We start from the raw sequence: 12573 nt of genomic DNA, 5'->3' as shown, positions 1-12573 counted from the left end.
AATTGTTTCTGCAAATCAAAGAACACTACAGCTCCCATTTTATTTGGAAGAAAACACGATGCCAATGTGCATTTTATGCCCTAATGAAGTCCCCCTGTGGATCCATTAATACAAATAGAGCCCTTTTAACCTTGGTCTGGGGATGCGGGTGGCGCTGTGGGTTAAACCACAGAGCCTAGGACTTGTCGATCAGAAGGTCGCGGTTCGAATCCCCGTGACAGGGTGAGCTCCTGTTGCTCGGTCCCTGCTCCTGCCCACCTAGCCGTTTGAAAGCACGTCAAAATGCAAGTAGATCAATAGGTACCACGCCGGCAGGAAGGTAAACGGCGTTTCCGTGTGCTGCTCTGGTTCACCAGAAGCGGCTTAGTCATGCTGGCCACAAGACCCAGAAGCTGTACACCGGCTCCCTCAACCAATAAAGCAAGATGAGTGCCGCAACCCCAGAGTCGGTCACAACTGGACCTAATGGTGAGGGGTCGCTTTACCTTTAACCTTGGTCTGCCTTCAGGTAGCTTCCCCCTCCCCACCTGACTCTTTACTTACAAGTACTCTGCCTGCTGTTGGCTCTGGCTCCCCCTACGGTTGGTCTCCACACCTTTCACCCAATAAGCACCACTGTCCCTGTTCATGCAGATGTGGGGCCCTGGTCTATGGCAAGCCTGCTCATTTGGCCGCACTTCCCCAGCTGCGGCGAGAGGAAACTGCAGAGAGAAACTCAAGATAGTGTGTCACATGTTCATGCAAAGCCCCCAGTTCAAATCTCACCTTGGCCGCACATTTCTATGGCCTTACGCAAGCCAATGAGATGGATAACATTGTCCCACTTTATAGGGGTATTGCAAGGAGTCCTGGGACAATGTGTGTGTGAAGTGCATTTGAACACTTGAAATGCCCTATATGAATGCTCTTGTTACTATAATCACTCATAATTCTCTAGAGCACTTTTTCTGTAAGGCCTTCGAATGACTCTTGAGTATTAGCATTCGAATTCACAGGAGACAGTTGGCTACCTTGGGGAGAAAAAGCAGGAGGGGAATCCACTTTGGCCACAACCCACAAGCAATCCATTATACACAACCCCCTTTTGAAAAGAATGGGAGATTTGTGCTCTTGCAAACCTCTCACTTGCTTCAAAGGGGCAGATTATGGGCACTGGCTCCAATCCATCTGAAATTCTGCCATGACCAAGCCCCATGAAAACAACAAGTTAACCACGAGTGACTTTTACTTAGACTGGGGCCTACGGTCCTTAGTTCAACAGGGCGTAATTTGTCAACGGACGTTGCAATGTGGTTGTTTCATAATACCCAGGTTGAAAGTCTTTTCTTTGCCATCTTTTTTGCTTTCTTTCCTGAAAAGTGCTGGAATGTATTCTGAAAACTGCCCTGGAAGATTTGAAATAGTCTGTAAAGATGTGTATCTTAAGACAGCAATAATAAGAGTCATAAGGAACAACAACAAAGAGATCAAGATGTCATTCTCTATGTAGGCCTGGTGTGTGTGTGTGTGTGTGTGCTGATTTTTAAGTTAATGGGTTTCCATAAATCTGGTGTGCAGACAGCCACCCGAAGCACTTCTCAAGTGGAGTTTTTCAGTTTGTTCTGTGACACGTTTATTGTGTCCACCCCTGTTTCTGAGAGCTCAATGTAGTTGCAATTCAGTATGGCATTCACAGGGTTTGGGGTTTATTTTTAAGGGCTTTTAAAGGGGCAGACATCCATAATGTGCTGCATTTGCTGGTGGTATTTCCCCCCTTCTTTTGGCGCACCCTTCATTCTATTGTTGTATTCAGTGTCTAGGATGATTTCAAAAAGCAAACATGTTTACAAGTCTCTTTCAATTTCATTGTTGATTTTTCCTTCTCCCTGGTGCGAATGTTCCAGTGTTTGGGGCTGCCAGAATAGCCTTCCTCATCTGTGTCCTCTTAATAGCATTGCTTACACTGACTGGCAGAAGCTCTGCATGGTTTCAGGAATGGAGTTCCTGGAGGTGCCAGGGACTGAACTCTACAGCCCTTCCATAGAGCCAGCAACAAAAATTTTCCTTTAAATGCACTTGGAGGAAGATCCATCCCACATCACCAATGGAAAAACCTTCAGCCCTGCCTCATCTTCCCAGGTGTGGAGGAAAATGTGATCTGATGTTAAGAAGCACACCGGCTGTTTCCCTGCATTGCTTTGAAGAGGAGGGGCTTGAAGTATTTTGAGATTTGGAGTGAAAGGATCTGGGAGGCTTTAAAGAAAAGAATTGCACACACAGGACTTTAGTTGGTGGTCACAACCAGCATCTCTTTGGCCAGGCATAGGCAAACTTGGCCCTCCATATGTTTTGGGACTACAGTATCCATCATCCCTGACCACTGGTCCTATTAGCTAGGGATCATGGAAGTTGTAATCCCAAAACTTCTGGAGGGCCGAGTTTGCCTATGCCTGTCTTTGGCAATGTATCCACCTGCTGTGGGTGAGGAACACACAGGGGTTTCCCCCATTTGGCGGGGGGAGGCAGTGTTACTGTTTTAATAAGTGGGGAGGTATAATGTTAGGGAACAAAACTGGTTTTATTTTTTATGAAATATTATCTTAAGATCAGAGTATTTCAGCTCAGAGACCCCACAGTTTGAAGGGCTTACTGATTTATTGCAGAATCCTACACATTCCTACTTAGAGGTCCCACTCAGGCCAGTGGGGCTTACTCCCAGGGAAGTGGTATAGGACTAGCCTTAGACTGGGTATGGACAGCAAAGGCAGCTGGGTTGTTGCTAAAACATGTGGCTGCTGGGATAGCTCAGTTGGTAGAGCACACAACTCTTAAATCTCAGGGCTGTGGGTTCGAGCCCCACATTGGGCAAAAGATTCCCACATTGCAGGGAATTGGTTGAGATGACCCCTCATGACCCCTTCCAATGCTACAATTCTATTATTCTAGGCTCTTTTGCAAAACATCTCTGAATGGGCACAAAGCCGAGGGATCTCTAGCAGCAACGGAAAGATTAAAATCAGGCCCAAAGGTGTGTGGGTGTATGAGAGTGAGGGGGTGGGTGGGGGTAGACTCACTCCCATTGCCTATATATTTCACTCAACTCTTTGATAAGGATACAAGAAGACCCCAGCTGTACCAAAGCCACCCACCACTGTGCAGCCCCTTTATTAGGACCAACCAAAATTTCAGAAAATAGGGAGCGCACTTTCCAGTCCTCCCGGGTCCTTCATCAAGCTAGATGTTACACAAAGAAGTAACAAAAATAAGGATAATGTTACAGCCAGAAAACCAGCATTTTGGCTCAGTCCAAGATGGAGATTGCAAATTGAGTTAGTCTCTATTAGGTCCTGAGGGCAGAAGGTTGCACCTAGAATTCCAAAATACATTTGTCTGGCCATCAACAAGCAAGCCAAGTAAAAAGCCAAGCCAAGCACAGGAAGCATTGCTTGTAGATCTACATCAGCCTACAATACCTTCATCAATCTGGTGCCAGCTGGGGCTGATGAAAGTCCAAAACATCTGGAGGGTACCAGGTGGGGAAGAATGATCTAGACGAGCATTTCCCAAACTTGGGTCTCCAGCTGTTCTTGGATTACAATGACCATCATCCCTAGCTAGCAGGACCAGGTCAGGGATAGTGGGACTTGTAGTCCAAAAACAGCTGGAGACCCGAGTTTGGGAAGCCCCGGTCTAGACAATCCACATGACTGTGGCTTGCATTTGCAACATGGAAACCTGGCCACAGGGAAACAATGGTCTGGTAGGAGCTGTCCTGTTTGTTTATCAGACTTTGACATTCTCTCTCTCTTAGGGAGCTTGTCTGGCACCTTCCCCCAAAAGCCTGGACAGTCTTACCATGCATGTTAATGTTGATATCATAAAGGCAAATAAAATACTTTCTGTTTCGGCCCTCTTCAGGAATAACTGTGACTTGCAAAGCACTTCTCTGCCCTTTCTAATCTCTATTTCTTGCTCTTTGAAATCCCACTGAACTTACGATTGTTAGCACTGTATTTAAAAAGAAAGGGGAGGAATAAAATCTAGATTTTTTGAATTTTTTTTGGTAGGGTGTTTTGTTTAGCCTGTGGTTACTTATACAGACAGACAAACACAAATTAGAATAAACTAGATCTGGTTCTTTACTTGGTGTATGGCTTCCTTATTTTGCTGCTTGCTCAAAATAACATCCTTGCTAGTGGAAAATAAACCCCATGTCCACATATTCTGTTTTCATATTGGGTAGACAAAGCAGCTGCAAGTAGCCTGATCTAGTAACACTTTACCGCCTTGAGGCCCCCAAAGCCCCACTGTCTTAAATGGCTCTGCCTTATTCCCCTTGCTGCTCTTGATAGAAAACACCTCTACTGTGAAGTCTCAAAATTTTCACAGCTAGGCTACAGGTGTTCAGTTATGCTTGCCTTACACACAGTGCAAAAGCAGCAACAGATAATCTTAGAAACATAGGAGTTTGGGAGTTTGGATTAGATATCCCACTTTATCACTACCCGTAGGAGTCTCAAAGCGGCTAACATTCTCCTTTCCCTTCCTCCCCCAAAACAAACACTCTGTGAGGTGAGTGGGGCTGAGAGACTTCAGAGAAATGTGACTAGCCCAAGGTCACCCAGCAGTTGCATGTGGAGGAGCGGAGACGCGAACCCAGTTCACCAGATTACGAGTCTATCGCTCTTAACCACTACACCACACTGGCTCTCACTGCCTTACAGTGAGTCAGACCATTGGTCTATCTAGCTCAATATTGTCTGCACTAAGTGGCAGCAGCTCCTCCAGGGTTTCAGGCAAGTCCTACCTGGAATGTTGTCAGCGACTGAACCTGGGTACCTTCTGCATCTGCAAGGAAGATGCTCTGCCATTGAGCCACAGCCCATCCCTCTTGCAAGCTTAACTGCATCGAAAAGATAACTCAAGGCTGCCCCTTTATTCTGCACATGGTTCTGAAGTGACAGAAACACCCAAGGAGACAGAGATGCTAAAAGTAAGTGCACAAAGGCTTTCTGAGAGAGGGTAATTGACTGGCGAACCTTGCTTGGAGCTAAGCAGAGAAGTGGCAATGTTGCCAGGCTGAAGTGCCTTTAGATCACACACAAGGGGACCCGAAACCTCTTGAAGGCTCTCGACGTAATTCAGAATCTACGTTCATTGCAGGCATTAAGGCTGTTGGTACATTTGGCAGAATCAACCAGGAAAGGTGCTTCTGGATGGTTTCAAGCTGCAGGTGATGACACAGTTTCTCTGAATGTGTCAGTCCACCTGACTGAGCTCCTTGCATATAGAGGAGATGGTAGCAAACCCGTTTTCTACTCCAACTAGGTATATACAATAAGAAAAATAGTCGTCCATTTCCAACCAAATCCCAGCTGATTACAGTGGTACCTCAGGTTACATACGCTTCAGGTTACATATGCTTCAGGTTACATACGCTTCAGGTTACAGACTCCGCTAACCCAGAAATAGTACCTCGGGTTAAGAACTTTGCTTCAGGATGAGAACAGAAATCGTGCTCTAGTGGTGCGGCGGCAGCGGGAGGCCCCATTAGCTAAAGCGAGTGGTGCTTCAGGTTAAGAACAGTTTCAGGTTAAGAACGGAATGAATTAAGTACTTAACCTGAGGTACCACAGTATTCAGTCAGCTCCAACACAATTCCTTCTTAAAGGGCCCCTTTTAAGGACATAAAATCACCCTTCTGGATCAGGCCAGTGGCCCATGTAGTCCAGCATCCTGTTCTCCTAGCGGCCAATCAGTTACCCCCAGGAAAAGCCCCCAAGCAGGACTTGAGCACAACAGGGCTCCCCCCACTTGTGGTCCCCATTCACTGGTATTTAGAAGCAATCGTGAGTTAGAAATAGACTGCTGGACTGACTCAGCAAAAGGCAGCTTCCTAAATCAGCTCCCCTCCTGAGCGCAACAATGCTCTCTGCACCTCCATTTAGCCTGCTTTGTCCATTTATTTATCCAATGCCTTCAAAAAGGTGCAACAAAACTTAGCAGCCCTACCATTAGGCAAAGTGAAGCCGTTGCCTCAGGCAGCTAATTTTGAGTGTCAAGAAATGGCAGCAAATTGCTTTTCCTTTTCATTTTCATTGTCTTTTTACTCCCATGAGAGGTGCTTTTTTGGAATATTTCCGCATATAGGTGCCAAAATAACTTGCCCAGCCCTGGGTAATACCGTATTTTCCCGTGTATAAGATGAGCTTTTTTGACCCAAAAATGAGGTTCAAAATTTAGGCTCGTCTTATACATGGGTAGTGCTGAGGGGGGGTGTGCACGAATGGTTTTTTGGTGCGAGCCCGAGATTGTAAGCGGCGATTGGCTGCTTGATTGTTGGGGGGGGGTGGATGCCGAAAATCAACCAATACTGTAGACAACTGCCCTTGTCGCAGCAAGCGGGAGCATGATTGGTGGCCACAGAGGCAAGCAGGAGGGCTAATGGCAGTGATCAGGCAGCTGCGACGTGAGCGGTTGTGTGCTGCGTTCCGGCAATTGAGCGATTTTCGGCATTCCCCCCAAATAATCCTCCCCAAAAGCTCAATCCCCCCTATTTTCTAAATTTTGAGGCCCCAAAATACGGGGCATCTTATAGACAGGAGCGTCTTATAGATGGAAAAATACGGTATGCCCTTTGACTTTGGAGGAGGGGAAACGTTTGCTGTTCCCCATCAGGCGGCAAAGCATTTTGGGCTGGTCCTCCAGCAGAATATTATTAAAAGACACCCCCCCAAAAAAAAAACTTGATGCCAAACTTACAGTGTGCTAGTGGAAAGCCTCTGAGGCTCGTCATCTTGGCATATCACACAGCTTCACTCATATAGCCTTCTTCATTTAGCATTTAAAAAATAAATAAATTATTTGCATTTTCTAAAACAGGAACAGAGAGCATATTTAACCCCCTCCCCTCCCCTTGTCCCACTTGCACCTTCGTACCAAATACCCTTCTTTTTTTTGCATTGAGGAACTTCAGGAGTGAAATTTGGGGGTGGGCAGGGAAGGAATTGTGAAATTGTAGCTTGAAAGATGTCAGAAATCGCCCACAGCTTAAAAAAAATAAAAGTGTGAAAATAAATTCATTTGGTAGTCAAAAATAACTGCTGTAATTTTCTTGAGTGCATATTTTTATGGCTGTCTTGTGGGGCATGTCATAAAGAAGGAAGATTTATAAGATGGCGGTGAGTGAGAAAGGATGAACAGCCCCAAGCCAAAACTGTTCCAAAGAGAGGCAGTTACTGCTCTATAAATGGCTTTTAAGCGTGGAGGTGCCATAATATGACATAAGGTAAGAATGTTGTGGAAAATTCAAATGGCAAAAAGGTTCCATTTGCCCCAGAAACCACATTTTACCCATGGCTTAAAATGTGCTCTCTCTCTCTCTCTCTCTCTCTCTCTCTCTCTCTCTCTGTGTGTGTGTGTGTATGCACTGCCTTGAAAGTTAACTAATTACCTTATCCATTTATGAATGCTTTTTTTGGTTTCTAGGAATTCCTACTCAACACCAGGTACTGTTTGCTAGCCTACCTCCAGTTTCACATTGGACAGTCAACTGAGGCAAAATCCTGTGTGACACTTTCCTTGCCTAAGAAAAGTAGTCTAGAAACTCCAAGCTGTTGACAAACATTTTTAAATGCGCATTCTGCACCCCCCCCCAGCAACCTCTGCTGCCAAAAGGCAAATTAAATGGGACAAAACAGGAATAGGGAAATGAAAACAAAGGAGCAGTTTGAGAGCACGGATGTTAACCTAATAACACGTGGCGCCTCAATCTTGGCTTATTAAAGGTTTCATGGCACACCATGCCTCTGCCAGCGTATTGACAAAAGCAGTTTTTCACGTAATCAACACATGCAGCTGTGTGGCTTTGGCTTTCAGAAATTTGCACGGAATTGAAAAGAGAAGCCACGGCGTGACTTTCCCTAGGGATGGAGTTTCCCTCGCTGGAGCCCTAAGCAAATGCATTAGGCAGAAGGCAATGCTTCCTAGTGAATGTTTATTCAGGATTAACTGCTATCAGAAAGGCCAGTCCCACAGGGCATCGCTCCTCGGTTTAAATCTGCAACTAAGCTCGCAGGCTTCACTGTTCAACGCGCGTGATTCTCCCTGCGCGTTCTGCTTGGCTGGGTAAGAAAATCAACCAAGGCATATTCCGCAGCCCAAAGACCTGCCGCTTGGCTCTCGGAAGGCTGGGTGACAGCTAAAGTATATTCTAAACAAGTCGTATTAGATAGGGCTCCTCTTTTAGCACCAACTTGCTTAAAAAAGGAAAGGAAACCACATTCAGAAGTGTGGTTCTCTTCTAACTCTTACCTGGTTTTCAAAATCTGGTTTTCTAATATTTATAGCAAGTATTGATTGATTGATTGATTGATTGATTGATTGATTGATGGCTCCACTTGGCTGGGTGGAGGCTTGAATTTGGGTGGGTGGATTGGTGGGGTATCTCTGGCCACATCCACCACAGGTGTGCAGCCCCCCACAGAAAGTTTCCCATACGGGGATGTGGACCTCAGACTGAGGTCCCACACATTAGTCTAGAACCTGGATACTGGTCCAGTGCTGCGAAGCTTCCATTGTCTGTACTGGAAACTATGGGTGGTTTTCCAAGTGATGCTATGAAAGCTTTTGGGGCTGCAGGCTCCCTTGGGAGAGAGCCTTCAGTGAGGCTTACTTGAAAGTATATATGCACAGACTTGAGATGCATGTAGCTTTCCTGAACGTGTTATGAGAGATTGCATGCAACACGTCATAAGAACCTAAGATGAGCCTGCCGGATCAGGCCCATCTAGTCCAGCATCGTGTTCTAACAGTGGCCAACCAGGTGCCTCTGGGAAGCCAGCCAGCAAGACCCAAGAACAAGGGCACTCTCTCCTGTGGCTTCCAGCAACTCATCCCAGTCTGAAGCATTACTGTCTATGACCATAGAGGCAGAACATAGCCATCATGGCTAGTAGCCATTGACTGCTTTGGCTTCCATGAATTGGTCTGATTCTCTCTTAAAGCCATCCAAGTTGGTAGCCATCGCTACCTTCCGTGGAAGCGAGTTCCATAGATTACCTGTGTGCGGCATGAAGAATGCCTTTCTTCTACCTGTCCTGAAGGGATGCGAGTGGCGCTGTGGGTTAAACCACAGAGTCTAGGGCTTGCTGATCAGAAGGTTGGCGGTTCGAATCCCTGCAATGGGGTGAGCGCCCGTTGCTCGGTCCCTACTCCTGCCAACCTAGCAGTTCGAAAGCAAGTCAAAGTGCAAGGAGCAGGCCATGCCCCTTTCGCTGAGTCCATTGGCAACCACATAATCAGAAGACGAGAGAGAGAAAGGCTGGTCTGCTGAAGACGGGAGCAGGCTGCCCACAATCTCACTCCAACGCTGCTGGCAAATATATATTTTATAACACCCCATAAAAGTCAAGCTACCTGAAAGGTCATTTGGGTTCCTCTGAGATTGCATCGGGTCCTTTGGGCTCATTTGCTGACACTTTTATGAATCCATGCTTAATTTCAACCGAGAGGCTATAAAACCGTTTTTATAGAGATGTTTGCCATGCTGGAAAACGATCTGTAAAAATCAAGGGCTGGAACATCTTCATCAGCCATATGCAGATTGGCAGGCTTCTCTCGACATCTGCCTTCCCCAACCCGGCGCCCCTCCAGAGGATGTTGGTCCGTAGAGCTCAGTAGCAGAGCACATGCCTTGCAGACAGAACACCCCATAGTCCAATTACTAGGATCTCCCTTTTTTAAAAAAAAATCAGGGGGGGGGGTGAGAAAAGCCATTGTGAAGAGCTGCTTCCAGTCAGAGTAGACAATATAAGAACAATGGCCCATCCAGGCCAGCATCCTGTTCTCACAGTGGCCAACTAGAGGCAGTGGCGTAGCGTGGGGGGTGCCAGGGGTGCCAGCCGCACCGGGCGCAACATTGGGGGGGGGCGCGTTTGGCCAGCCCTTCGCAAGACAAAAGTCCATAGGGAAATCTCCGGGTCAGCGGGGAAGCGCAGCGAGTCTTCCCCACTGTCCTCGGACCTCCTCCGAAGCCTGGCGGTGGGGCAGAGAGACCTCCTCCCACCGCCAGGCTTCGGAAGGATGCTCCGAAGGCTGGCGGCGGGAGGAGGGCTCTCCGCCCCACCGCGAGCCTTCGGAAGGCTGCTCCGAAGCCTGGCGGCGGAAGGAGGGCTCTCCGCCCCACCGCCAGCCTTCGGAAGGCTGCTCCGAAGCCTGGCGGTGGGAGGAGGGCTCTCCGCCCCACCGCCAGCCTTCGGAAGGCTGCTCCGAAGCCTGGCGGCGGGAGGAGGTCTCTCCGCCCCACCGCCAGCCTTCGGAAGGCTGCTCCGAAGCCTGGCGGTGGGGCGGAGAGACCTTCTCCCCGCGCCAGCCTTCGGATGGCTGTCCTGAAGACTTGTGGTGGGAGCAGTGGCGTAGCGTGGGGGGTGCAGGGGGGGCCTGCCGCACCTGGCGCAACATCTGGGGGGGGGCGCGGAAGAGACTCGAGTGCTAAAATCCATGGGTTAGGGGGCGCAAATTACTTGCCTTGCCCCGGGTGCTGAGAACCCACGCTACGCCACTGACTAGAGGCCTGTGGGAAAACTGGAAGCAGCACCCAAGCACAAGAGTTTTTGGCAGCTGGTATTCAGAAGCATTACTGCAAATTTGTATTGGGTCACTTTTTTTTTTTTTTTTTTTTGGCAAGTGGTGCATTTCCTCTATGGGGACCAAAGACGAGAGGGTGCACAGACATTCCTTTCCCTGTACATAAGCTGATTAAACTGGCAGCTGAATCTCAATCCAAGAATGATAGTGGAATAGCATCCTGCACATAATAATAATAATAATAATAATAATAATAATAATAATTTATGCCCCACCCATCTGGCTAGGTTTCCCCAGCCACTCTGGGCAGCTCCCAACAGAATATTAAAAACACAATAAAACAACAAACATTAAAAGCTTCCCTAAGCAGGGCTGCCTTCAGATATCTTCTAAATGTCTGGTAGTTGTTGTTCTCTTTGACATCTAGTGGGAGGGTGTTCCACAGGGCAGGCGCCACTAGCGAGAAGGCCCTCTGCCTGGTTCCCTGTAGCTTTGCTTCTTGCAATGAGGGAACCGCCAGAAGGCCCTCGGCGCTGGACCTCAGTGTCTGGGCAGAATGATGGGGGTGGAGACGCTCCTTCAGATATACTGGACCGAGGCCATTTAGGGCTTTAAAGGTCAGCACCAACAGTATCTTCCACCTGAGGCAGTTGCTCCCCTCTGCCCACTGGCAGAGCTGGGCCATGTGCAATTCATGAGCCTGGCTCCTGATGGCCCCCAAATTTGCATTTATTTTTACCTTAGGCAAACCATCGCCAGCTGATTCTGCTTCTCAGGCTACCAGTGAAGGCAGTTCAGGCCCACTGGCAGCGGGGGACCTTGCGGTCTCCAATTTCAGTGGCACCCTGTGTGAAGTCAACCCCCCCCCCCCGCCTCTTGTGCTCCATTCTAAATAATGGTTGTGACACCTGCTATGGTGCCCTCAAGACTCTGTGACAGAACCAGTTGCACTCCCCTGAATCTTGCTTTGCCACTGGCCAGGATCAGCAAAAGAAAGGCTGTGCTGTTTATTGGGCTATAAATATAAAGCTATGGTGTCTTAATCCACCAGTTTTTAAATCGAGAGAAACAGCTCCTGACATTTAATTGAGAATAGCACGAATTCTTCACAGGCTGGGTTCACCACCTCGGCCCCAAAGCCTTTGCTTTATCTTTTGAGCCAGGAAATTATTTTCTGCTTCTCAGCCTTTTGGATGTATTGGGGGGGTGGGGGAGAGGGCTGTCATTATCAGGACCTGCAAATATTACACTCGACTTTCCCTAAGCCCATTTATATTGGCAGCCAGCTGTTTTAAGCCCCCCTCCCCTCCATAAATCACTTGTATGAATTCTAATAATCTGAAAGCACTTTCAAACATGTCCCATTAATATGCAACATACTATTACAGCTGGGCTATAGATTCAGAGGCCATGAACCTGGTGGGTATTATTATTAAGCACAGGAGATGAAGATGTATGGAGACTCGGTCCATTTCCAAATTACGCCAACAGTGGTTCTTATTCAAAACAGGTTATGAGCGTTGCAATTTAACGGAGTCATCATTACACTCTCTATCTCTCTCTTGCATGTTCCTGAATGTTCACAGATAGATTTAATTCAGCTGCTGCTGCTGGAAAAAAAATGTGCCTGAACAGAATTCAGGACTGAGCTCATCTGTCAGGTGAGCCATTAAAGCAAAATGCCTTATAGCAAAATGGCTCTCAAGGATCAGTGGCCAAAAGCATCAGCACAGCCTTCCCCAACTTGGTGCCCTTCACATGTTTTGGACTACAACTCCCATCAGTCCCAGGCAGTGTTAGAAACAGAGATATGAAAGCTAGGAGCTAAATGGCGCCTTAGACCTAGGTCATGGGTGCCGCAATGGAGTGTCTAGAGTAGACACACTTTCTTTTATGTAACAAGAATACAAAGCTGAAAATGAATGAACTGCAGCTAAAACCTTATGTTTATTTTTCACATGGTCTAGTCCTCATCTTAAGACAAAGCCACACTCCCCCTGCCTGCCC

Source organism: Podarcis vaucheri (assembly GCF_965113315.1).
Source record: "Podarcis vaucheri genome assembly, chromosome: 14".
In the NCBI taxonomy this organism is placed as follows: Eukaryota; Metazoa; Chordata; class Lepidosauria; order Squamata; family Lacertidae; genus Podarcis; species Podarcis vaucheri.
The sequence above is the reverse complement of the archived record's forward strand: the minus strand, read 5'-3'. Positions refer to the sequence as shown.